Source organism: Podarcis raffonei, chromosome 12 (assembly GCF_027172205.1).
Source record: "Podarcis raffonei isolate rPodRaf1 chromosome 12, rPodRaf1.pri, whole genome shotgun sequence".
NCBI classification, from domain to species: domain Eukaryota; kingdom Metazoa; phylum Chordata; class Lepidosauria; order Squamata; family Lacertidae; genus Podarcis; species Podarcis raffonei.
Window position 1 is genome coordinate 34,273,433 of NC_070613.1, and position 26,985 is coordinate 34,300,417.

The window sequence follows — 26,985 nt, forward strand, 5'->3', positions numbered from 1 at the left end:
TTTCTTTTAAGACTATGGCTAAGCATACATTAGCGGCTTAAAATGCAACCGGGTCATTTCCTCCCCCCTGCGTTTCAAGCCACATTTGCATGGCATTGTACACATCAGATAGGGGTATGGGGGTGTCTTCATCAGACGCATCTGACCTGTTTTGCTTCCCTGGCCCAGCAATCCCCCCACTCCCGGAACTCCAATTCATGAAGCCGTCCTGGGCAATTGCATGTGCAATGGCTGTCTCAAACGTAGACACCTGGCTTAAATGTGAAGTGAATGTGGCTCAAGTTTACTAGCTGAACTGAAGCTGGTTTGAGGAAAAAAGGCATCAAGCAGCAGTATTTTTTAAGAAACTACAGAATTGATACAGATCGTTGGTCACATAAAGTGTTTGTGCCTTCAAAAACCGCTGGATGCTGAGTAAACGGTAATGTGGACATACCCTGTGCTTGAAATCAAATGCATATTCTACAAGGGAAGGTACAATTTGAGGTGGTGACATTTGACACATACTGTAATCTCTGTATGCTTTATTTTGAAAATCACTTTTCATTCACCACTTTGCATACATGTAAAGCACAGGAAAGTGCCATTTACCTGGGCGGGGTGTAAATAATAAAATTATTATTATTATTATTATTATTATTATTATTATTATTATTTAGTCTTAGATTAAGGAACATGTGCTCATCATACAAACAGTGCTATTAACACTTATTTATGCTGGCCACACATTTGAGACAAACATCACATAATAGGAAACAGGTTTTCAGGGCTTGGTTTCTTCTCAAAGGAGAGGTGGAAAGCAAGTACCAGAGCACAAAACATCAGTAAACAGAACAATAACGGACCCTATAGTCACAGGAGAGAGAACTTCTAAATGCTAACAGTGAGATGTAGAATCAGCTGCTATGGCTTTGGAGCTTCCCCATGGCAAATGTCGTCTGTGCCAGTGGTGTAGCATGGGTTGCTAGTGCGGGGGGTGGGGTGAGGGAGGGAAACAAACTGAGTACACATGCGCATCCAACTGCCTAACCTCATCCGTGTTACCCAGGAGATCACAGCTGCAACGATAAGAAAAGAACTATCATTCTGTCATCTGGAGAGGTCACTTCCTCTATGTGTTTTCAACATAGCTTAACGACGAAAGTGCACGACTGTATGGAGGCAGCACGGGGGGGGGGGGTTTGAAATTTTGCACCCCTAACAATTTTGTGCCGGGGCAACCGCCCCTTTGCTCCCGCCATGCTATGCCACTGGTCTGTGCTTTGACCTTAAGAGGTTTCTTAGGCACTATGTTGTGGGGCAGTTTAATACATCCCTGCCTAAAGCTCTTGCAAACATTTTTCTCCCCCAAATCTCCACCCATTTCTTAATTTTTGTCTTCAGGTTTCAGTTTGCACAACATAAATATACAAGGTAAGCTCACTGCAGTTTGTCCTTGCCCTCACTGTCATCACATGGAACAGTGTTTGGGATATTTGAAAATCTTTGTTTCACTTTTTCTGTTTGCTCTATGGTTTTAACTTTTACTGTATATTGGTAATAGAACTTTATGTTGTTGGGTTGTATATAACTACTGTAATTAAATGGATTTAATTGAAATGGCCATTGCCACTAGCATTTCTTTCTATGACATGCCTTTTCAAACTGCCTTAAACCTCGTTGCTTGCAGCCCACACACCAGTGTGAAAGAGACTTGTGTCCTCTCTAATGTGGTACTAATCTCCAGCTTGAGTTAAACACCTCTTTCTGACCCTCCCATCCTTTGGGAGGCACTTTTAGACTCCAAATCTTGTTAGAATCCTGCCCTCTGGCTGAGGTCTCCCAAATGCAACCTTGGAAGTTGAACAAAGCTGAATATGGACTCCCCTGCTTGAGTGCCTGAGGGCCCTGTTCCTGCCTCTCTCCAGCTGGCCTAGGGCGGGGCCTGGCAGGCCTCATAGGGACTGCTGCCGCTGCTACCCAGGAGGACTGGGGTATTTTGGGGAAAGTTTTGTTAGGAGTTTTTGCTGCTGTTATTGATATTATTAGTTTGTATTTTTATTTCTGTGGAAATTGTTTGGTTTGCATATGTAGTTTTTGATGTGTTTTATTTATTTTTATGACTGCTTTGCTATGTTTGTAATTATGTAAATCTTTTCATATCATAAGCCGCCTTGAGCATTGTTTTAACTGTGGAAAGGCGGTAAACAAATAAAATGATGATGATGATGATGATGATGATGATGATGATGATAAATATTAAGTGATCCATGGTGGACATCTCTGCAGGAAGGAAAGATGGATGTGGGTTTGATTGAGCCAAAGTATAGGGTACTGACAGCGATGGTTGATCCTTCATACATAAATTTGATTATGTTCCTGGGTTAAAGTACTTTAGCCTCTGTGTCTTATCTATTTTCTATAATGCTCCAGAATAAAGTATATTATTCTCTTTGGATTTTATTTAATCATATCCCGATACCCTGGTTTTTAATAATGCATTTCAGTATATAAATGTAAGTTCTTGCCTACTCCTACTCATCTGATGTTATGGCACCTTAGCATATTAGCCTGCTATGACTTTTCTTATGGTATCAGTTACTGGTATGTAATTACATTCCTATTTTATTTTCAGTCTGATAGGCACCACAATTGTTCAGATTTCTATGTTAGAGATCCTGCGCAAGACTCTGCTTTTATACCAAAGTTGCAAAGCATATAGAAGAGATGTGCCATTGATCTGATTAGCAAATTACAACAGTGTATTAATGAACTATTGTTAATGTCTGTACGCATTGTATTGGAACAAAAGTAAATATTTTAAAAACTGAACTTGAAAAACAGGCTTTTCATAAATAACAAAAATGCATTCATCTTAACAATCAGTAATTCATAGTTGCTAGTGTGAGTCACAGCTTAGTAAATGAAACTGTAAGAAACAAAACAGAGATATTGTAAAAAGAAAGAAAAGAATTCCTTTTATTTGACTGGTGTTCATATCAGTATTGAATAATACTCATTTTCCAAATAACTCTTTAAAAGCCTTCCATCAGTTCTGAGGCACAGACAATAAGGAATTAGAACAATGGATATATTTGTTTATTCATATTAAGATATTTTTACCCCACAATTCCATCCCAAGGAACCCAAAGTCAGTTAAATGTGAAACGTTTAATACAGAACAACTAGAGTACAAGAAACATCACAGCAATAACAACAGCATATATCTCCTCATTTAGAATTGCCCAAAGCCTTCTGAAATAATGGTGTTTTCACTGTTTTTCACTACTTGCAAGCAGAGATGGAGCCAGGCAGCACCCCTGGGAACAGCCATAGCTCAGTTGCAGGGCATCTGCTTTGCTACTACTACTAATAATTTTATTATTTATACCCCGCCTATCTGACTGGGTTGTCCTAGTCCCTCTGGGCGGCTTCCAGCGCATATAAAAACATAATAAAATGACAAAAACTTCCCAATACAGAGTTGCCTTCAGATGTCTTCAAAAAACTGTGTACAGTGGTACCTCTGGTTAAGTATGTACGGTAATTCGTTCCGGAGGTCCGTACTTAACTTGAAACTGTTCTTCACCTGAAGTACCACTTTAGCTAATGGGGCCTCCCGCTGCTGCCGCACCGCCGGAGCACGATTTCTGTTCTCATCCTGAAGCAAAGTTCTTAACCTGAAGCACTATTTCTGGGTTAGCGGAGTCTGTAACCTGAAGCGTATGTAACCTGAGGTACCACTGTAGTTCTTTATGTCCTTGACATCTGACTGGAGGATATTCCACAGGATGGGCTTGACTACCGAGAAGGGCCTCTGCCTGGTTCCCTGTAACTTCACTTCTCACAGTAAGGGAACCGCCAGAAGACCCTCGGAGAAGGACCTCAGTGTCAGGGCTGAACGATGGGGGCGGAGACTCTCCTTCAGGTATCGCTTTGCATGGAAAAGGTACCAGGTTCAATCCCCAGCATCCCCAGGTACGGCTGGGAGAGTACCCAGTCTGAAATCTTGGAGAGACACTGTCAGTCAGTGTGGACAATACTGAGGTAGAAGGACCAAAGATCTGACAGTACAGTATAAGTCACCTTCCTATTCTCCCTCCCCAAAGTTTTTCCATAACCATAATTGTTAAGTTGTGGGCGAACATAGCAGACGACACAGCGATTTCTCCAGAGCAGCTCTTTATTTGTAAGCTGGACAGAACTGAACAGCAAACAGCTCAGCCAGCCTGCTTTTATAGGCAGCCGGCTGTCAACATTGTAGCAACAACAACCCAGGGTTTCCCGCCTAAAATAACTGATGTGGACCTGAGTGAAAACTATCTACAGTATCCCCCTGCTGGCCCAGGGTGAGAACTTCAGTACATAACACCCCTCCCCACCGAGATAAGGCGTTAGTTACAATTGTAATGGTTTCCTTATATATACAGCACTAACACGTAATGGTTCAATTAGGCACAAAAGCATATCGGTTACATTTCCCATACTTAGACCAACAGTGATACATGTCCAACAACATAGTCCTTTAAATAAGTTGGGCGCTTGGAAACTCTGCCAGACCGCCGGGGACTGGTAGCCAAGTCCGGGGGGGCCACACAATTCTTGCTGAGGCTGTGGTGCGACCCTAGGTGGTGTTGAAACCAAATCCCCTGGATCCGCTGCTGTGGGTGGAGCCTCTGCAAGTGGAGTGGTCTGAGTCTGTGGTAAGTCTGGCAGACCCTCTGAAGCGGCTTGGTTCGGCTCCACGCTGGCAGTTTGCGAGGGAGGTGTAGGTGGAGCCTCGCCATCTGTAAGTGTCTCTTCTGGAGCCACAAGTGCAGTTGGGGGCACCACGGTAGTGTCCAAGTCCCCAACCCTGCGCCTAAGCTGGTCTATGTGCCGGCGCCACAAGCGTCCGTCTTCGAGTGCCACCTGGTACGAGCGAGGTCCAGTGACTCCCACTACTGTGGCTGGCACCCAAGGAATGTCCCCCACATAGTTCCGGGCAAAGACCTGGTTTCCTGGAACAAATGACCGTGGTGCGTTGGCACAGCCTGGGGGTTCGGCCACGGCAAAGTCCGGGTGCAGCCGGTCGAGCGGTGACCTGAGGCGGCAGCCCATAAGCAGTTCAGCAGGACTCCGCCCTGTGGCCGCATGAGGGGTGATGTGTTGCACGAACAAGTATTCGGCGACCCGCTCGTGCCAGTCTCCCCGGTCCAGGCGTGCCAGTGCCTCTTTTGCCAAGCGCACCATTCTCTCCGCTTGCCCGTTGCTGGATGGATGAAAGGGTGCCGTTAGGGCATGGTGGATGCCCAGTCCCAAAAGATACCGCTCAAAAGTGCCTGACGTGAACTGCGGTCCGTTGTCGGAGACAAGGACATCAGGACACCCATGCGTCGCAAACAGGCCTCGCAGCACCCGGATGACAGCCTCGGTAGTGGTGGAGGGCATCAGGGCCACCTCCAGCCATTTGGAATAGGCGTCCACCACTACCATAAAGGTCTGGCCGTGAAAGGGGCCAGCCAGATCGATGTGCACCCTCGACCAGGGTGTCTTTGGCGTCTCCCAGGTGTGTCCCTTAGCTGCCAGTGGTGCAGGCCTCGACTCTTCGCACGCTTGACAGGCAGAGATGGCATCGTCCATGTTAGGCCACCAGACATAACACCGAGCCAACGCCTTCATTTTGACAATTCCCGGGTGGCCAACGTGCAGAGCCTCCAGGACGCGCTGACAGCCGCGATAAGCCGAGAGTTCATGTTGTCTGGTTGCGAAGGGCTGGAACTCCGATGCAAAAGGCCCTTGTGGCCACCCCCTCCACACCCAGTTGAGGACCCGGCTGATGGTGCGATCCTGGGCAGATGCGGAGGCCACAGTGGCAGCCAATACAGGCGCTGCCGGAAGATCCTCAATCAGGAGGAGCGATGAAGCTGGAGCCGGGTCTTCCACAAACGCTGGAAGAGGGCAACGGCTGAGGGCATCGGCATGGCCCATCGATTTCCGCGGGCGATGGACGAGCTGGTAGTGGTAGGCAGCCAGGAAAACAGTCCATCGCAGCATGCATGGCGAGAGGACCGGTGGAGTTGGATGATCACCGGTGAGGAGGCCCAGGAGCGGCTTGTGGTCAGTGATGAGGTCAAAAGTCCTGCCATAGAGGTATTCATGGAACCTCTTCACTCCAGCCACAAGTGCCAGTGCCTCCTTGTCGAGCTGGCTGTAATTCCGTTCCGTCGGAGATAGCGTCCTGGAAAAGTAGGCGAGCGGTGCTCCTCTTCCGTCTGGAAAACGGTGACTAAGGACAGCGCCGATGCCAAAAGGTGAGGCATCGCAGGCAAGGACCAGCGGCCTGGATTCACTGTACTGTACCAGCACACGGTCCGATGAAAGGAGAGCCTTGACTGCGTTGAAGGCCGCCGTCTCCCGATGACCCCAGGACCAAGGCATCTTTGTGCTGAGGAGTCGGTGAAGAGGCTCAGCCACCGTGGCTTTGTGGGGCAGGAACATGTTATAAAAGTTCAGCAGCCCCAGGAACACCTGCAACTCCGTCTTGTTCTTTGGGATGGGGGCCTGCTGGATAGCGCGGATCTTGGATGTGGTCGGGTGAAGGCCGGAGGCGTCGATAAGATAGCCCAGGAACTCTACCTGTGGAACGGCGATCTGGCACTTCTCCCTCTTTACCTTGAGCCCGGCCTCTTGGAACCTGGTCAGCACGGCACGGAGGCGCTCGAACAGCTGCTGGTGTGAGTCTGCGGACACCAAGACGTCATCAAAATATGGTACCACGCCTGGAAGCCCTTGCAGGAGACGCTCCATAAGGCTTTGGAAGATGCCAGGAGCCACACTCACCCCGAACTGCAACCGGCGGCAACGGAATGCCCCTCGGTGGTTGACGATCGTCTGGGCTTCAGCAGTGGCATCATCAACGGGCAGTTGTTGATAGGCTTGGGAAATTACAGCTTACCCTCACCCAGGGAATGCAGCAGGTGTTGGACAACAGGAACCGGATAAGCGTGCTGCTGAAGTGCCTTGTTGATCGTGTACTTGTAGTCAGCCCAGATTCTCACTGACCCGTCTGGCTTGACAGGCGAGACGATGGGACCACTTGGCGTGGTCAACCGGCTCCAAAACACCTTGGGCGATCAGCTTGTCCAGTTGTTCGTCCACCTTAGCCTTGAGAGCAAAGGGAACCCGGCGTGGCTTTAGCTTGATGGGGGCGACTTGTGGATCAAGGCTAAAGGAGATCGGCATACCTGTATATTGCCCCAAAGTCCCATCAAAAACCTCGGCAAAGCCTTTGACCAGACCCTCAGTCTCTGTGTTAGAGATGCAGTTGATGCCGGTGACTTCCAGGCTGAGGGCATCAAACCAGTCTAGCCCTAGGAGGCTTGGCCACTGACCTTCAACCACCACCAACTGGAGCAGGCCCGAAAAATCCTTGAAGGCGATCCGGAACCGGCCAACGCCTACCACGGGAATGTCGTTTCCCTGGTAGTCTCTCAGGTGTACGCGGTGAGAGTCGAGTTGCCTTTTGGACACTCTGGGTACCAGTCTTTTGATGGTGCTCCAAGACACGATGGACAGGACAGACCCGGTGTCGATCTCCATGTCACATGGAGCTCCTTCAATGAGCACCATGACGTTCAGCTTGCCGATGTGAAGGGCGATGGATGGAACACCATGCTCTAGCCAGAACAGTCAGCTCTGAATTGGTTCTGTTCAGTGATTTCACTCAGTGATTCAGCTCAGTGATTCAGCTCTGCTCAGAGGTGGCTGCATCTGGCTGTGCTCTGATGTCCATCGATCCCACCTTCGTCGCCAGTGTTAAGTTGTGGGCGAACATAGCAGACGACACAGCGATTTCTCCAGAGCAGCTCTTTATTTGTAAGCTGGACAGAACTGAACAGCAAACAGCTCAGCCAGCCTGCTTTTATAGGCAGCCGGCTGTCAACATTGTAGCAACAACAATCCAGGGTTTCCCGCCTAAAATAACTGACGTGGACCTGAGTGAAAACTAATGAGCATGACACAGTCCCTAGTCATAAACATACAGTGGTACCTTGGTTTAAGAACAGCTTAGTTTATGAACAACTTGGATTAAGAACGCTGCAAACCCAGAAGTAGGTGTTTTGGTTTGTGAACTTTGCCTTGGAAGCAGAACATGTTCCGCTTCCTGTTGAGTGTAAATTGAGTCCCATGCTGCTATGGGAAAGCATGCCTTGGTTTAAGAACGCTTTGGTTTAACAACGCTTCCGGAACGGATTAAGTTCGTAAACCAAGGTACCACTGTAATTCATTAGACCGCTCAAAATACAATCAAGTACAGGTAGAAGCATCCCAAAAGAAGAGCAGAGACAAAAGGGCAAGTTACTTATTTTTCTGACTTTTTTCTGTTGTCATTTTTATTTTTATTTTTTCGGTCAGGGGATTGTACCTGGTGTACTGCATTGGTTCTCCAGGAAGTGTCTGAGCACAGTCTCAAGCACCGTGCTTTCAATTTGAGTTCAAGTGTTGCCAGCAGCTAGTTAATTAACTCCCATTTAATTAACATCTTGTTGTTCAATAAAGTTGCCAGTTGCTTACACAAGTACTGTGTAGCTTCCTCTGTGTGATACTTAATACCTTGTGTATAGAGATATATGGAAAGCATTTTCCTCTCACTTTGAAAATCATACATCTAGTAGCCCCAGCTGAGATGAATCAGAAAGAAGCTGATGATATATCAGCCTCTCGGATGCAAAACATGGAGGTTTACATCAGGGAAGGCTAAAAGTTCTAAACCTCTCTAAAAGAAGACCCAACTTGGCCAGTAAATACCGCAGAAAGTTAACTGAAGACTTTAATAATTGGTGTCTCATCATTGTTTTTTGCGCTAGGCAAAATAAATGGTTTCTTGTACAAAGGAAATATTTCTGCCACAACTGGCTGAGGTATCCTTAAAGGTATAAATATAGAAAGTGAACTTGTACCCGGGTGAACTGTTGGTCTACCTTATGGCAAGTGATCCTTGCACATCAGCTGATAAGCTATGACTTCAAGCCTGTTTATCATTGACACTTCAAAGCACTGCTTGGAGCTCTTTTTAAGCCCTATTTGGTGGCCTGAAGTCCTGAAGGTGATCACTTGATATAATTGTGATGTCAGGTGACTGACAGATCAGCCGCCCCACCCACCTGTAAAGCTTGGCCCACAAGGGGAGGTATGGATCTGGCCAATGACCAGGTCAAGTTCCCCATCCCTGTTCTAGCTTGGTGATGGCCTCATTGCTTTCATACCATAGTCTTCTATGCCATTTATGCCATTTGGAGAGTAAGGGATAGATCTAATAGCACTCATTGTCTGTAAGTAGGGCTGGATGTAATCCACATATGATGCCACTTCACTCCAAATCTAGTATAAAACCTGAATTCAAAGTTAGGTTTTTGGACATGGCAAAACCCAAGTTTTATCACCTGTATCTAGTCAAGGAAACCCAAATGTTGTGGTGAAGAAGAAGAAGAAGAAGAAGAAGAAGAAGAAGAAGAAGAAGAAGAAGAATAGTAGTTTGGATTTGATATTCCGCCTTTCACTCCCCTTCAGGAGTCTCAAAGTGGCTAACATTCTCCTTTCCCTTCCTCCCCCACAACAAACACTCTGTGAGGTGAGTGGGGCTGAGAGACTTCAGAGAAGTGTGACTAGCCCAAGGTCACCCAGCAGCTGCATGTGGAGGAGCGGAGACGCGAACCCGGTTCCCCAGATTACAAGACTACCGCTCTTAACCACTACACCACACTGGCTCTCGACAAACATTAAAGCTGCAATATTTATTTTGGCATTATTATTTCCTCCAAATTCGAATTAGTTCCATTGCATGTGTTTCAGCTCTAATCATAACATGCTATGCACCACACTCTTTCACTATGCAATTGTCTGGATGGAAAATATCAGCATTTAAATTGTTTATTGGTCATAGTTTTCAACAAGAGGTACATGGTCATCATCACACAAATCATTAGGAACGTCACGTATCTCTAACACTGCTCAGAAAGGGCAGTTACCATCACTACTATCATTTTTCCTTCAGTTGTCTGGTTTTTCACCACACGCTAAGTCAAACCTTCGTTTAGCCAAACCATGTGAAGAGGTTGCAGCTGCTTTGTTCCTTCCAAGTCAATTTTGCTGCCATATCACCCTTGGTTACAAGTCATGGTTAGTGAGAAAAGTACTTATCCATGAGACCCAGGTAGCACAATATAGGCAAACCTTGGCTTAGTTCAGCACAACACAGCAATCTTGCTAAACTAAGGTTTGGCTTTGTATATCATCTGAACCAGTCCACAGAATGCAAGCTGTTTTTTAAAAGTTAATCAAAATGTTCCTAAATTGTTCCACTATACAACTTACAATACAGGTGGAGGATAACCTCACTTTTCCCTCATACCCCACTGCTGATACAACTTTCTTTTCTTTTCTTTTCCTTCCAATCCCCCTCCATCCCCCCCCTCTCTTTTAAACCCCAACCACTTTCAAATCCTTATAGAACATGGTTTATTGGTGAGTATAGTATCTAAAAATAGAGAAGTGTTAATTAAGTATCTGGTAGCATCACAAAAGAAGCTCTCTAATTACGTTTGGTGAGGCCAGTAATAAACTTGTTCTTTCCCTAAATGTGTTGTCTCTTTATGGATTAAATGTTACCATGTTTGTGTGGGGTATGGGAGGTATTGAAAATTAAAACACTCATATAAAGGAATTAATGATCTAAGTTATACTTGAAAGACTCAAAAGATTACAGATGTCTGAAGGGTTCCTCTTTCATGATTTCAACACACACTTTGAAGCATAAATGGATTTTCACATTATTGAACTGAGAAAATCTGTGTGAATATTTGACTAGTAATGGGAAGGTTTCCCCCCTCTCCTGCCTGAAGTTCCTGTTTGAGTTAACCAGTCATTCAAGGGGTGAGGGCAGCACACTTATGTTTCCCTCTAACCTCAGGTGGAAGTAAAACCTTGGACAAGGCTTATGAGGAAAGGCAGAAAGAGCATCCAGCTTCCATTCATCTCTCACCCATGTTAGTTGGCTTTGATCTGTCAAATCTCTTGATACATGTAATGTGAAACCTGATGGCTTAGGCACATTAGGAGAAAATATCCTTTTGAGTCTGGAACAAATGTGTGCAAGAACCCCAATGACAATTTTTGAATGGAGGCGTCCCCTCACATGCGATCGACTCTCACGCGACAGTGCCGGGTAATAAATAAACAATAAATAAATAAATAAATTCAAGCCTGGAAATGGCGGGAGAGAGCAATTTAGCGCTTCTGCGCATGCACGAATGGCAAAACCCAGAAGTAACCCTTTCCAGTACTTCCGGGTTTCCCGGGGTCCGTAACCTGAAAACACGTAACCCAAAGCGTTTGTAACCCAAGGTACCACTGTATTTTAAGACCAAAGGAATTATTAGGAGGAGCATCCCCACATTACCAAAGCATGTTGCATGAAATGGAACCTCATCTCTTTAATGCAGAAGGTCTACCTTCTATTCCCTAGTGTGTACAGTAAGCACAGAAGCAATCCCCAGTTACAAGATAAATGGCAGTGTGAAAACAAGTGAGCTTATCCAACAACTGCCTGAGCGTCACAGCCAGTGTCTTTTCTGTAATTATTGCATTTAATACAGCTAGTTACTTGCACAAAGGAGCTTCCGGATATAGCAATTTCCACCAAGGGCTGTTTAGGAATGTGCAGGCCCATCATTTAGCTCTGATATTGTTGGCTTGTCAGAATTGATCATAGCTCTTGATGGAACACCTCTAGGTTTTTTTTTATGGAGTGCATCAAAGTGACACTTCACATTGTTTAAGTAGGAGTGATCTGTTAGTTTATATTTTATCTAAAACTGCAGAGCAGATGACCTCCCCGAGGGCCTAAATACATGAATCCTCTACACATGTTATAATTAATAGGGGAACCGGGGGGAGAAATACATAACAAAGGGCTAAAGAGCTGGGCAGAGCAACTTGTCAAAAAGGAGGAAATTCCACTACAGATTAGCTTATTTTTAAGCATGTCAGGCTCTACATACAAACTTGATCTATTGCTTCCTTGTAATGTCTGTTTAGGCCCAGGTGCCCCGGGCTATGTCAGGGAGCGTTGTAAATTTTGCCTGAGTCAGGACAATTTTGATTGATCTCTGAGTATAAAATCGATAAGAAGACACTGTCATTTTCTTAAAGGATGAGCTCGAAAAGGAAAATAAATTAAGACTCCACTGAACGTCTATCTCCCCTGCTCATTAATTCAGTGTGGTCTGTACTTTGTTAATGTTATGGCCACAGCTTTAATCTTGCAGGTGCTCTTCCTACAGATAGTTGACAGCAAGCCTTTATTATGCTATGTATATTTCATCTCCATGTGGTGGGAATAAAATGCCTTCCCTCTTCTTTTCCTTAGCTCCTGATTAATTCATTTTCTTATTTTTCAAAAAAATACCACTTGGGTACTGATTAACTTAAAAATGGAAAGCCATTGTCTTTCTTGCATGTCCTTCATCAGAGCTTTGCATACTGGCTGCTCATTTATCTTGAGTCGTTATCGCAAATAACAACTCCTGGGCATTTCCTCTTATGTGATTCACTGCAAAAAGATTAATTTACTTCTGCTCTCTCTCTCTCTCTTTCCTTCTCTTCATTTTGCCTACCCAGGATTGTTTTTGAGCATGCTTAAACTTGATTTTGGGCCTTGTGTTTGCACTGAGGGCGAGGGGGAGCTAACAGATCATATAACTTCTCCTGTACCAGCTACTTGTCTTAACATTTTTATGTGTGCCTTTGTCGTGGAACAATTACAGTCTAGACGACATCAATTACATCCCTAAAGCAAAACACACCAGTATTTCCATAGCGTTATCTTCTTTACACCTTCATACTGAGTTACTTTTTTTTCCATTTTATTAGATTTCATAAAGTAGGTTCCCCCGCCTCATTTTTGCAAGATGGTGGCAATTCTCATGCTCTCAGAATGTGTTGCATCCAAGAAAGTTTGCATGCCCCACAACCCTTTTAGAAATTTAGCAACTGTGTTGGCAGTGGTTTAGGCTGCCATGTATGACATCCATAAAATGGGCTGCAAAATAACAAAACTATTTTATAAAAATTTCACTTTCTCTCCTTGTAAAACTGCTTCAACATTATTGTTAAGTACTACATAAATTAAGTAAATAAAATGAAGAAACTAGTCTTCCAGAATCTATTAACAAAATTGCTTTTCTTTCTCTTAGCTGTACTAAAAGGCTCATAATTTAAATACTTGCAATAAACTACATTTCCCATCATGCTCTGCCCTTTCCCTTGAGGAAGCCTAGTGTTTGGCTGTTCTACGTGGACATCTGAAAAGCAGCATTTCTGATCCTACACAGCCTTTCTTGTAAAATGCCAAGGCTCATGACTAGTGAGATTAGGTTAAAAAAAACGGTTTGGAAAGGGGGGGGGAGATCAACAGTTTCAAGAAGTAGATGTGGAAAAGAATACCAATCATATATTTTGGGGGAGGGGGGCATGGTCTGAGGAGAGAAGGGAATATAATAATAAAAGGACTTACTGTATATTTTTACAGCATTGCTTTTAATGTGTTCTTTGGCCCTATCACTTCATTGGACACTGGCACAGGAAGTCCATGGCATGGCTAACAAGCTAAGATGTTGATCCAACACTTGACATGCCCCCCCCCGGGCTCCTGTTCTAATGGTGTGGGGCCATCACAGCTTTAGTATGGCATTAACTGTCTCCTCAGGAGGTTCATCAGTAGAGACTCTGGGGGTGCAGGAGGCAGCGCTGGGACTGAGGGTGGGGAGGGTGCAAGACAGCACAGTGTTGAACCTAAAGGCAACACTGGAGGAGGGTGAAGCAGGGTGACCCTCCATCTGCTACTTTTTGGGGTCCAGCCCATTTCTCATCCATATCCACTCAGCATCTCTATGATGGCTGCTTGGGACTCTTGACAGGATAAAGCAAAGCCCAATCGTATTTTCAAATATGCAACTGGAGCCCCAAAGAGAAGGCAACAGCTTTGGAGGGAGATTAGGAGTGGAAATGCCAAATTGTTCTTCCATTGCTGGTTTTCCTTAAGAGAAGCATCTATTGTTCGGTTAGAAGCATATTTATGTAGCATGTAGTTCCACCCTTGTTCTCCTTCTGCTTTTTTCAAAGTTTGGCTATTATACCCGTTTTTTTCTCTGTGCCGTTGACTTGTTATATCGATGTGGAGTCCACCTGTCATTTATCACTCAAGTTCACAAACATGGAAAGTAATAGTTCGGTCTCAGGGATTGGTATTATCTCCTATATTTTGAGCCAATTGCTAGTTCATTACGTTCCCCACAGAGATGGTCTTTCAATGTACCATCATTAAAAGGAATTGTAGCCTTACTTTATAATACAGGTGTTGAACAGGCAGCCCACATATGCTAAAAGGGAAACCAGAATCACCTTTTCATCACTTCTGGGAAAGTCAGCTTTTCAAACGCAAAGTGTAAGAGACAATATGGTTGCACGCCACCCCAATCTTCTGTGATTACGACAATGGCAAAATCCTTGATTCCTTTGCTAACTAAAGTGTGAGGAATAATTGTTCCAGGCCACTCCACTACTGAGGCTAGCTTTGACTGTGTTCATGCCTGTTCAGTCTGACATTTCTTCAGCTAACCCGTACTCAGGTAAATAAGAATCACATGGAAAGAAACGGTAGCTGACTTTAAGTGTGTTCATGAGTGCATCAGATTTTAGGCTGGCCAGTTGAAGAAATTGTATCAACTCCTCTTATGCTGGAAAAGAATCAAGCTAGTCTATGAGAACAAGAATATTTTTTTAAAAAAACCACACACACAAAATAACAAAGAAAGAGAAAAAAGAAAAAGAAATGCCACCCTGGGCTCTTGTTCTAATGTTGTGGGGTTGTCACAGCTCTAGTATGGCTTCAGCTGCCTCCTCAGCTCTGGTGATGCAGGAGGCAGCGCTGGGACTGAAATATATCCTGTCGTTCATCCACATACAGAAAGGTAGACTCTCCCATCTCTCACCTGCGAGCCTACTTCTTCTCCCAATCTCTCACTCTCGGAGACCCTTTCTACCTTGCCTTTCAAGCAGGGACCCCTCTTCTCTGACTGTCCCCTTCCTGTTTGTGTCCTCCTCAGTCCAAGGTAGAGGACTTCTCCCTCCCCCCCAAAAAAAAGCTTTTTAGAAATGTTTCCATATTAAGGTTGTTGTTGTTTTTTTTTCATTAAGAAACTGCACCTGCCAGTTTAGCAAACATCTGAACTCTTGAGGAAACAGTAACGGGGTCTCTTTCTAGCACGCAAAATTCAGGGTTTCCTTATTTCCATATATCTTTCACATTTAAATGGGAAGAGAGATCACTCCTGCTGTCTCCAGGGTTAATCTCGCTCAAATATCACCACTTTGGGATTCATGCAGATAACTGATTTTGCTACCCTGTTAATTAAAAGTGCAACTCTAATAATGAACTTATTTTTAGACACTCTCCATGTGGCATTTTGCTTCAAAGGACAGGCAATTCAGAAGGCAGTTGCTCTGTGGATCAGCTGTGACACAGAGCACTTACGCTATAGCTGGGGTCAGTCAGTACATTTCTTTTCATGCTGATGCTAGTCAGTCACTTTTGTTTTCTGGATTAATTATGTGTCGTTTCCTTAAGAAAGAAACACTCTGGGTTTTTGCACCATTTCAATATAGCTCATGGGCATAATCAGACTTGCCTGCATGGATTTTAGAGAGGATTCTTCTCTGTGTAACAGGAAAGATGTGAGAGCTGTGCTCAGTGTTGGGAATTTATTCTCACTGCTTTGCTTATATAGTAGTATGGGAAAAAGCAGAGTGACTTCTTGCTTTAAAGGTTGGGATTTGGCTTTGGGAACACTAGTAGTTTGATTGTCTCATTTTTTTCCTTCTTCATAGTCTATGGTTCCTGGAGGTGTGGAGAGCTGAGATTCATTCAACACCTGCATCTTTTAAGTACCAGTGCAGTATAATTACCTTTCGTGAATATTCTATAGAATTGTCAAACAATAGTTTGAACAAAGTGGTTCATATATACAGAGCTTAGCATCCTTTACTATAAATGCTGAAGAGCCTTTCTCGAAAATGAAGGGAAAGCAGATTCAAGGAGTATTCATATATGGTGTTAGCTCCTATAGCACCAGTAGCATGATAGCCAGGCCCAGAGGGCAGGAGTGGGGAACTTGTAAACCTTTGAATGTTCCTGAACTCCAAGTCTCAACAGCTGCAGACAGAACAACCAATGTTCAGGGATGATGGCATGAAGTCAGAGAGGATACCAGGGAGAAAGCATGTGCCAGTTTTTTCAAAGGGGAGGGCCAAGTGGTCTAAGCAGGTGTGCTCTGAATGCCATGGGAAAAATGAAATGTTGCCATGGGATCAACCTAGCCCTGTGGCCAGGTGATCTCCACCCCAGTGGTACATGATCACCTGAGAGCTACCACAGAGCAAGATCTACCACAAGATCGACTTTATTATCCTGTCAGCAAAAAGCAAGCTTGCTTGGCCAATCTCTATTGGTAGTTCAGATGACAGGCGACCAAAATGAAAACGAGGGAAAAGGTCACTCAAGTAGGCTTCCAGATTTAAGTATTAGACAACTCATTCATTATTGTCGTAAAGGACATGGTGTTTGAATTATGTAAATGTTCCTTAATTTGAGTAATTGTGAATTATGGTTATAGGCACTATTGGTGATCTGTAATTTCCTGAGAGAGGAGAAATATTTGTTCATAAAGTAGGTTAGTTAGATACAGTTATTAATAGCCATGAATGCTCACTAAGTCAGGCTAATGATTTGCCCTATATATTAAATTGGTATTAATGGTTATGAATTAATATATTAATTATTGTATGCAATTTATTGCCAGTACTACATACTGGACTATGTAATATGTTTATCAGGTGTGGGCAAATCTGTTTCTCACAGTTTAGTTTAGTTTTGCTTTTAATTTCTCAATCTTACCTTCAGTTCCTCACATTTAGGTTTGCAATTTTTTAAAAAAGTCCTCATTAAAAATCACCAGCAATTTATGATGGCTTTCTCCTAATACAAATATATGCATTTTTACGCAACACTTGGCTGGAGAACTGCACTGCAAAAAATGCACTTTCTGAATGGCAAAATATCATATTGTGAGTATTTGGAAGTGCATTTCACCCCTTTCAACAGAAGTGTGTCTCTGAGTTAACACAACTGGATCAGCAGCTAAAACCTGGCAACAATGGCATGCTTATGATTGTGGAAAATGGATCCCCTGGAAAGGACCTATGATTTACTACATTCTTGGTATTTTCATAAATCTGTCTTTATGAAGTAACAATTATTATATGAATTGAATGGCTTGGGCAATGTTGCAAAACTAGAGGAACCTGATATACGTAGTTGGTTATTTTCCCTCCTTAAATGTCTCTTAAATTCCAGAACTTCACAGTATATAGCTCATAAAAGGTGGCATTATCCAGAATATGTGTCAGTTTTTACAACACTGATACTGTCATGCTGTCGTCCTGTATAAAGCAACTCTCTCAGTAAGCTTGGTGCGGTTTGGTCATGGACAATTGATCTCTAATTAATAGGTAATCAGTGCAGCAGATCATCTCAGCCTGTTTTGATGGTCAGCTACCTTGGAATGCACCTTCAGGCATACCCACCTGCCCAGGTGGAGACTTAAATTAATTTATCTGTTGAGGGATGACTGAATGGCAACAAAGTGAGTTTGGCAGAGTTGCCAGCTTTTGAGAGGATGTGCACAGGGGCTGTTTTTTAAAAGGCTTTCAGGGAACTGTGAATTTTGTACTTTTGGTGTGCTTGCTTCTGTGACCCTGTAGTATTCATTCTCCTTGTAGATTTGTACATGGAAAGTTTACTACGAGGACACCATAAGTCTTCTGTGTCCTTTCCTTCCCAAAGAAAATATCCTGAGGAAATACAAATGTTAAAAATGAGAAGGTTTTAGTATGTTAGAAAGATGATGTTAGAACAAAAGAATTAGCATACCATTATTTTCTTTCTTTCTTTCTTTCTTTCTTTCTTGGTGCAAGATATAAAATAATGGTAATAAATGTCATGAATGTGCCTATAAACTACTCTTAAAATTTAAAGCGTCCCAGGGTGTTTAATTTTCACTCTAGCATCCCCCCCCCCCCCGTTTACCACATTTTATACTCAGGGCATCTATCTGTGCTTCCTTTTCCATACCTCCATCTTTTCATGATTTTTGTTATCTTTGCCCAATTTTTGCCAGAATTACTTTGTGTTTGGTTTGGATCAGCAATCATAGCTATTTGTTCACTCCATTTCATTTCTTTATTCATATCAGAAATTCACAATTATACAGTATGAAGTTGTAGTTTAGACACTTGCTTAGAATATTGTAACATTTTCCAAGATTCTGTTTGTGATGAATATGTGAATGCAACTGGAAGTCTAGAGATATACCATCTGTCAACCGGCTAATAACCGAAATAAGTAAATAAATACTGATATACCATCACTTGTGTAAGATGATCTATAACAAGTAGAGATTAGCCATAGAAGTTGTAATCCAGTTAATGTAGATCATCATCCCTTCTTGGTTGTGCAAAACACTGCATACATTTCAGAAGTATTATGTGCTACACAGAATGATTTATTACAACTCTTGGTTATAGATATATATTTAACAATATGCCACAAGGGCTAGAAGTAAGAGTCTGGTAGCCACAAGGGAAAACAAAAATAAATGTCAGAGGTAAATTCTTTTTGGTCTGAAGTCAGTGTGCTTATCAATTTTGTGTTGGCAAAATCCTTGATATTTACAGTTACTCATGAACTTTTAGATTATATTTCCGTAGTATGGGGATTCACAGCAGGACAACAAAAGTGTTGTTTCGCAAGTCCTTATGGTCACTAAGAGCCTAATATTATGAGCTTGGAAGGATACACACTTGCCATCTATCACATAATGGTCTGAGGATCTCATGCCCTGGTCACATTTGAACATATTTCTTATGGACATCATTTTTGTGTGGATACCTATTTAGACATTTGGAGGGCTTCTATTAACCCATATGCTCCATTTAAAGTGGATGTACATCAATGTGAGCTGCTGGTGGGTATTGTTCATATATTCCTTCTTTCATTTTTTAACAAAGAAGATTTATAATTCTTTCATTCTTCCTTCACCCTTTGTCAGATTTGCAGATAATCATGACAACGATGCTTTCCAAACCTTGTCCCCCTTATGTAGTGCTTTTTTTCTGGGGGGACGCATACCCCTAAACATTTTGCGAATCTAAGTTGAGGGGCAGCAATTCAATATGAGTAGGAAAATGAGAGTACCCCTAAACATTTTTTTTAAAGAAAACAAAGCACTGCCCTTATGTAGTTCTTTGCAGAAAGCTCTCTTTAGCTTTCCCTTTGTGCGCACACCCCTTAATACGAAACCCTTAATGGAATTAAAGAGTGCGAACAAGTTTTCTCCGTTACAAAATTCTCGTTTAATCCTTATCCGCCACTTAGCTTATCAAATTAGACGGGACAGGGTTGAGGCGGGGGGCTCTTTGAGGCGGACAGCCATGTGTAAAATTGGCAGACAACAGGTCTTTAAAGAGTGCCCACCACGACTTGTCACATCATCTTTCCTCGGCCTCAGCTGCTTCGGCGGAGTCCTGGGCAGGGTTAGAATCCTCCTCGGCCTTCGCACTATGGACCACTGGGGAGAAACAGAGCTGTGACACAGTCTCCAGCAGAGATCCTTATTACGCTCCCCGCCGCCTGGCCTAGCCCCCTTCACCTGCCCCAGCCATTCAGCATAACATCACAGGATAAAATATTCATGAACAGCCCGGCGCTCCAACCAGGGTCTCGCTTCTGCAGGTGGCTGTTACATCCATAATTGCCCGATACTTCCCTCCACAGCGTAAAATTGTTTTCATTATGTGTCATGCACACACAGCCAAGCAAATCCCTCTTGAGTGGTTTCCCAAGGGCTGGAGGGAGGTGGCACTTAACTTAAACAGGCGCTCTTGGCTTAGGTTTAGAAAGGAAGGAAGGAAGAGAAAGAAAAGGAGGGATGCAATAGCAGCAGCAGCAGGTGAAAGCTCATCATTAACTCTACTTCTGCCTTCAACAAGCACCACCACCAAAAAAAAGAGAAATACAACAAGCCGAAAGCTCATGCAAAACTCTCATAAAGATTATCTTCAATGTCTCAGTTACTGGGAAGAGCTTTGGCAGCCTCAGCTGTTCTTCCGATCCTTAAAGCTGCTTCAAGCTCAGAGAAGAGAATAACTTTCCACCTGACTGAAGTTCCCATGGTGTGCTGTGGAAGGCGATAAGCAGGTTTCAGCAATAAACTCCTGCATTGTGAGATGATAATGCGCAGCCAGGTCCCCCCATTTTGATTCAAGGGTGTCTTTTTCTTGCCCCCCTGCGGTGGACTAATCACAGCTCCACTTTGTTTAATTGCAGCAAAGAGAGAAATGTGTTTAAGAAGTCATTCTGGCCTCCTTTAAATGAATGCTCGGGTTCTTCAAAGACAACAAACAGGATGCATAATAAATAAGATTTGATTTTCAGATCAAAATAAGCAGAGTTAAAGTTATTTGTGGTGGTGGTGTGTTTTGTTTGTGTGTTTTTTATAAAAAAAACCCAACCGGCCCATATGGGAGAGATGCCTCCCCCCTCCCCCCCCAAAAAAAGAAGTAGTTGGGGGCTTTGCAGGAGGAGGAGGGGGGAAGAGAAAAGAAAGCAGCTACAAGTGGGATTAAAGTCTTCGTTTTTATGCAGCACAAGCTGTTTTTGCATGGTGGGAGGATCAGTACAGGAATAAAACCTTTCCAGAATTAAAGGTTGGTAGCCTGCTGGGCACTTTGCTCCTGATAAAAAACGCTTGTAAAAGTATGTCAAGTCCTTGATAATTGACACAGATTCACCCACCATAGTTTTACAATAAGACCTGGAAAATCTTGGTTGCAACATATTGTAAATTGTGGCTCAAGGGTCATGAACTCCATAGTGCTGGGAGGGTTGGGTGGGAAAGCATTTATCAATCAAAGCATTATTTCTGAGAGTTGGGGGGAGGGAGAAAACAACCCTAAGCTTCAAACCTAGTGTGCAATCCTAACTCAATTGAAGCCAATGCAGAAGGCTCCTTCACTTCAGTGGGATTATGTTTGAACCAAAATGCTTAAAAGGAAAGGTGCTTTTTTACTTCATGTTTATAGCTACCTAGCTGGCTGAAAGAATTGTGTCTTTTTCTTGGATATGCATTTGGCTTTTAATTTCAACTGTCCTGCAGAACTTTACCCTTCTTTGAACAGGAAACCAAATGCAATCCTTAAACATTTGCAACTTGTCACTAAACGGAAAATTTGTAGGCAAAGTTATGCACATACTGAACTTTCTAATTGATATTCCTGAAGTGGCCGAAGTGTGCTTTGACTGGATTGTACCTTTCTTAGGTCATTTTGCCTCATTGCAAACAATAATCGATCTAAAATTTTCTTCCAGCCTCAAAGGAAAAAGACAGGAGTAGCCAGAGTCTGTGTTTTCTGCTCTGCTTGGGATATAACTGTAGTTTCTTTCAGAATAGCAAATATGCATACATTTGCAAATCACTTATGGCCAAACTTTTTTTCTCATCAGATGTGATTTGACATGCCTTTTGTTACCAGCAGTCACTGACTGTGAACTGTGAGGTCTCATAATTCTGAGCAAGAGTTTAGCATAAAATAACTTCTGAGAGCATCTGCTGTAGGCTTTCTCTCTGAGTTCAGCTGAATATGTGAGGTTGTTTTAAATAGTGAAAAGCTACACTTGGAAAGTATTTTTTTGTTTTGTAATGAATGACGGAGTTCCTTTTGCTCTTGGCCACTGTGGGCCTCTTCTGAATACAGCAAATGACTGCCTCAAAATGAAAACCACAACGTGTTTGAATGTAGTATTATGCCTAGTTGCTATTTGAGTGAAAGGCGCCTTTAAGAAGTTAGGTATATCATTGCCAAAAAGGGCTAAATAGTATTGTCAGCATTTTGAGAAGGAATAGGTTTCTCTCCCTCCAACCCCCACCCTCCCCCCAAAAAACTCCATTCTGGACAGCTGTTAGTGACTTACCAAACTTTTCATATGGATATGTATGTTAATGACAGGCAATGAACTGGAGATGAAGAGCCCCAAACACAGACCGAACTCTTCAGTGCACATCAAAAGCCCTTACAAAAGGAGCAGTAAAAGAGGCAGCGATGGTGGAGCCTTCACTTTTGTACACTGAATTAGTTCTGCAAGCAATGAAACTGATCTTTTCTCCTTGCCAGAAAAGTCTGGTGATTTTTGTGAGTCTCATTAGCACACGAGGCATTTGTGAAGATAATTGACTGCCGCTGATACTGCTGGCTGTCACAACAGTGTCAGCAGTGTATGCGCTTTTTTAATAGTTTGTATCCCCCCCCTTTCTCCCTCCCTTTCTTTCATTTAATGGTTCCGCAAAGATGTGGGCATTCTGAAGATCTGCAATCCTGCTTGATGCACAGAGCGGTGGGGTGGGGTGGCGATGCACCTTGCCATTGTGAACATAGCAGCCTAGCGGTTCAGTTCCTCTTGCTGTACTTGTATTACCGTTCTCTGCAGATAGCTGTAGGCTAGGGTAGGAGGATATTATGCAAATCTTAGGGAAGGTGGCAGTCCACCAGCCATGCGTCTGAATCTTGGTGAATAAGGAAAGTGTGATCCAAACGCCCCACCGCCACCAAATAAAACAGCAGCAGAATAAGCAATAATACGAAAGGAGAGAAAGCAATCTGGGTTGTTGAGGTTCCCCTTTCCTCCCGCCTTTCCAGGCTCTGAGTAGAGGAGTAAAGGTGAAAACCTGAATGCCCAATTTGAAATATAAAGGAAATTGAACCTGTGGGAAAGCTGTGTGCTGAATGAATTGTGGGAAACCTGGATTTCACCATTCTCTGGGTGAAAGTGCCTCTTTTCCTTCCTTTATACAGCACTGGCAATCGGGTATGATTGATTTCCGCTCCGTGGGCACGTTGCCATATATAGGCTCACTCACACTTTTGCTTTCACTAATATAGTCATGTTGCACTCAGTAGGGTGTTTTCTCTCACTCTTGTGAGTGCAAATCGAATTTACACTGAAAGCTCTGTGCATGTGTGCAAGCATCGGCGTAAGGGAATAAATTATGACCAGCAGCATCTGGCTGTGCTTTTGTTCGGCAGTTGGCGAGAGTGTTAATGCCGTCAACATTAAGCCTTCGGCAGCTCCTTAGAAGACTACCAGAAACCTAGAAACACAAAGTGCATGCTAAATTATAGATTTCTTATGTATATATAAAATTCTGTCTACAGATAAACATTTTTGTAGCTTTCTTTCTTCCCCCATGTCTTCTCCCTGCCCTAGATTTCACACCTGCAGTTTTAAAGAAAAATATGAGTAGGTACTTCTTCTTTATTTCTTTTTTTAAAAAAGATTTTTAATAAACGATGCACCGCAAAATCCCTTACACCAGATGCGTTGGTGAAAACTCATGTGAGAAGCAGACAGCATGGATGGTAGCACAACAGTCCAGTGTTAAAACTTTTTTTGTGTCCAGTTAATACCAATCTGTAATAACATGCAGTCACAGCTCGACTCTACATCTGCACTGATCTTTGGGCTTTCTCAAATGTGTGACCCAGCCATTCATGGAGTCTTAATTGTGCACCAGGAGACATGGGTTTGCTATTTTCAGAGTTTGTAGAAGTCACTTCATTGCTTTAGAGCATGTATCTATTTTCCTGTCACACCATATCTCATTTTTGTCTTGTACACTGCTTCAGTGGCTTCAGGCTCTGAAGCAGTTTATAAATGTGTAAAATAATAATACCAGGTAATGATTTATAGTGAAATCCAAACCATGTCTATGCAGAAGTATTTCCTGTTGTGTCCAATGGCGCTTACTCTCAAATAAGTAGGCTTATTACTGCAGCCTTGTAGAGCAGAGAATTTATCAGTTTCAAACAAGCTGTTCTCTATATAAATGAGTGTGCAGTATGTGAGGCACCAAGCTTGAAAATATTGAATATGTTGACCAGGTGCCCTTATCAAACTGGCCACCACATTCCTTAGCAGGCCCAAATAGAGCACATTGCAGTAATCCAGCCTCGAATTTACCAACACATGAACCACAGTGATCATTTACTGGTGGGATGTGAAGTCACAGCCTTACGTATAGATAGGCTACTTGTCACATTTAAGTTCAACAGATCTGCTGTCCTCAAGATTTCAGCCATATGGTACCATTGTGATTGCTCTAAAATGTATGAGAACGAAGCACATGACACCATTTGGATAAGACTCTACTTCCAGTCGGGCTGCTGCTGCAATGCTGTGAGCTAAGCTATGGTTCAGACATGGGTTTTCATTTGTCATGCTCCAGGCAAACCGTGAACTGTAACCACGGTTTGTTCTTAGGTTTACAAAGAACTCTGAAGGAGACATACCATGAACCTGAGTTCAGAAGACATGCGAAACCATGGCTTAGCTCTCACATCAGTGCTACAGCAGCAGGACCAGAGAGGAGCAAAGCACCAGAGATTTGACTTTGGCTTAGTATCATGTACAAACTGAGACACTAACAATTGTGCCAATTAACTATATAACCATGGTTAAGTGGGGTGGGGAAATAAAATATGCCCCAAGCAGGGGAGAGATGAGGGGAAGAAAGATCTGACTTGAGAAGCTGACTTCTGACTCACAAATCAAGGTTAGCAGGCAACCAAAATTATGTTTGCACCAGTTCAGTATTATGCAGTAGATCACAGATCTCTTGACTCCTTGTCCTCAGGAAACATAGTTTATGTAAGCTAATCAGTGACTTTTAAGTACCCAGCCTTTCTATGAAAACCTTAAAGAAAGCAGAGTTCCCTAAGAAACCAAATTAGTGAAGTTTTCCTTTGGTTAGGAAAACTTCCCAGCTCTGCCTAATTTGATGCCTGCATAGAAGTTGAACTAGCATTTTGTTATTGTTTTTGTTAATGATTTGATTATACCCTGCTTTTTCATTCATGGGCATAGCTGTCAACTTTTCCCTTTTCTTGTGAGGAATCCTATTTGGAATAAGGGAATTTCCCTTTAAAAAAAGGGAAACATTGACAGCTATGCTCATGGGACCCCAGTCCTTCAAGTATGTGTTGGACAAATGTACCCATGACATCCACACGAATTTCAGTCCTTCCCCCAGTGAATCAATTATTATTTTCTCCATTCTGCTTAACTCTTACATATACATTCCCAAATAAAGTACTTTGCAACTATCTTCTTCCTGAGGTTTGTCTTGATTATGCATAGTTTCTTCCTTCAGCCACTCCTCATAAATTATATCATCTGGTGCTTCTTCATCTGCATGGCTCTTTCCTAAAGCCTTTTAAATTTGTCAACATTCTCCTTGAGCTCAGTTGCCCAGGGCTAAAGATAATACTCAACAGGAAGCCTTTGGAGTAAGGTATTATTGCTATTTTGCAAGTCTTCAGTTATCAACACAAAGCTCCTTTGTGCTAATTTCCGATTGATCTTCAGCATAAGCTGAATTTCTGCTTTGTTGATTTCTGTCTAACTCTTAGTTTTGTACCATCTCTAAATTTAACAGTAGTTCCTAGTTTTTCACCCAATTTGTTAATTTAAAACCAAACAATCCTAGGCCCTGGCAAACTGTAGGCAAACACTACAGCACTGCTTCATTTCTTCTGGGAGCTACTTTTATCCATTTATCTCATACTTGTAATAATATATGCAACACACACACACACACACACACACCACACTCTGTGTAGGTATTAGACCTCCCAAAATCAGTGAGAGGAGTTAAACTGTTTCCCACCCAAGGCCAGCCCTACCATTAGCCAGAGCTGAGGCAAGCACCTCAGGTAACAGATGCTGGGGACAGTAGTGGCAGTGTCCTGGTGTTTCCTCCTGAGCCCATCATAATAATATTTTTATTATTATTAATGATGATGATGATTTTATTGCCTGTCCTTCACCAGCAGGTCCCAGGATGGATTGCAAAAAGTTAAAATTCAGATTTAAAAGCAGTTAAAACAGATTACAGTCACAGGAATAGGTTGTGGGTCCTAAAAACACAAATCTCCGGTGTCAAAAGCCAAGGTCCTCAGGATTTGGCAAAATCTATATTGTGAATGTTCCAGATGCACCTCTGCAGGGAAGGAATTCCACAACTTGGGGGCTGCCACAGAAAACAACTTCTCCCAGGCTACCACCACCCAGAACTGCTGATGGAGGTTTAACTACCAATAGGGGCCTCTGTTGCAGGGTCTATAGGGAAGGCGGTGATCTCTCAGATATCTGGGGCCTAAGTAATATAGGCAGTGCTTTTTTCTGGGGGGCCGCAGGGGTACGCATACCACTAAACCAGGTATCCCCAAACTCAGCCCTCCAGATGTTTTGGGACTACAACTCCCATCACCCCTAGCTAACAGTACCAGTGGTCAGGGATGATGGGAATTGTAGTCCAAAAACATCTGGAGGGCCAAGTTTGGGGATGACTGCACTAAACATTTTGTGAATCTTAGTTTGGACTCATTGAGGGGCAGTATTTCAATATGAGTAGGAAAATGAGAGTACCCCTAAACATTTTTAAAGAAAAAAGCACTGCATATAGGGGTTTAAAGGCAAACAACAGCACTTTGATTTGGGAAATGAACTGGCCAGCCAATGGGACTGTTTTAGAACAGGGTTATTGATTGATAAAAAAATATTTATATACTGCTATATCATAGAAATATATCACAGCAGTTTACAGCATATAAAGAACAAAAACAAACAGTAAATCATAAAAAGTTAAAAACAAGTTTAGAACAACAAAACAAAAGAAACATCAGAAGACCATTGTAGGAGATGTACTCTTATGATAATTGTTTGCATTGGCCTGGGTTATAAAGGCAACTATAGCCAATAATCTGTATTGTACACTGCATTTTGGACCAGTTGAAGTC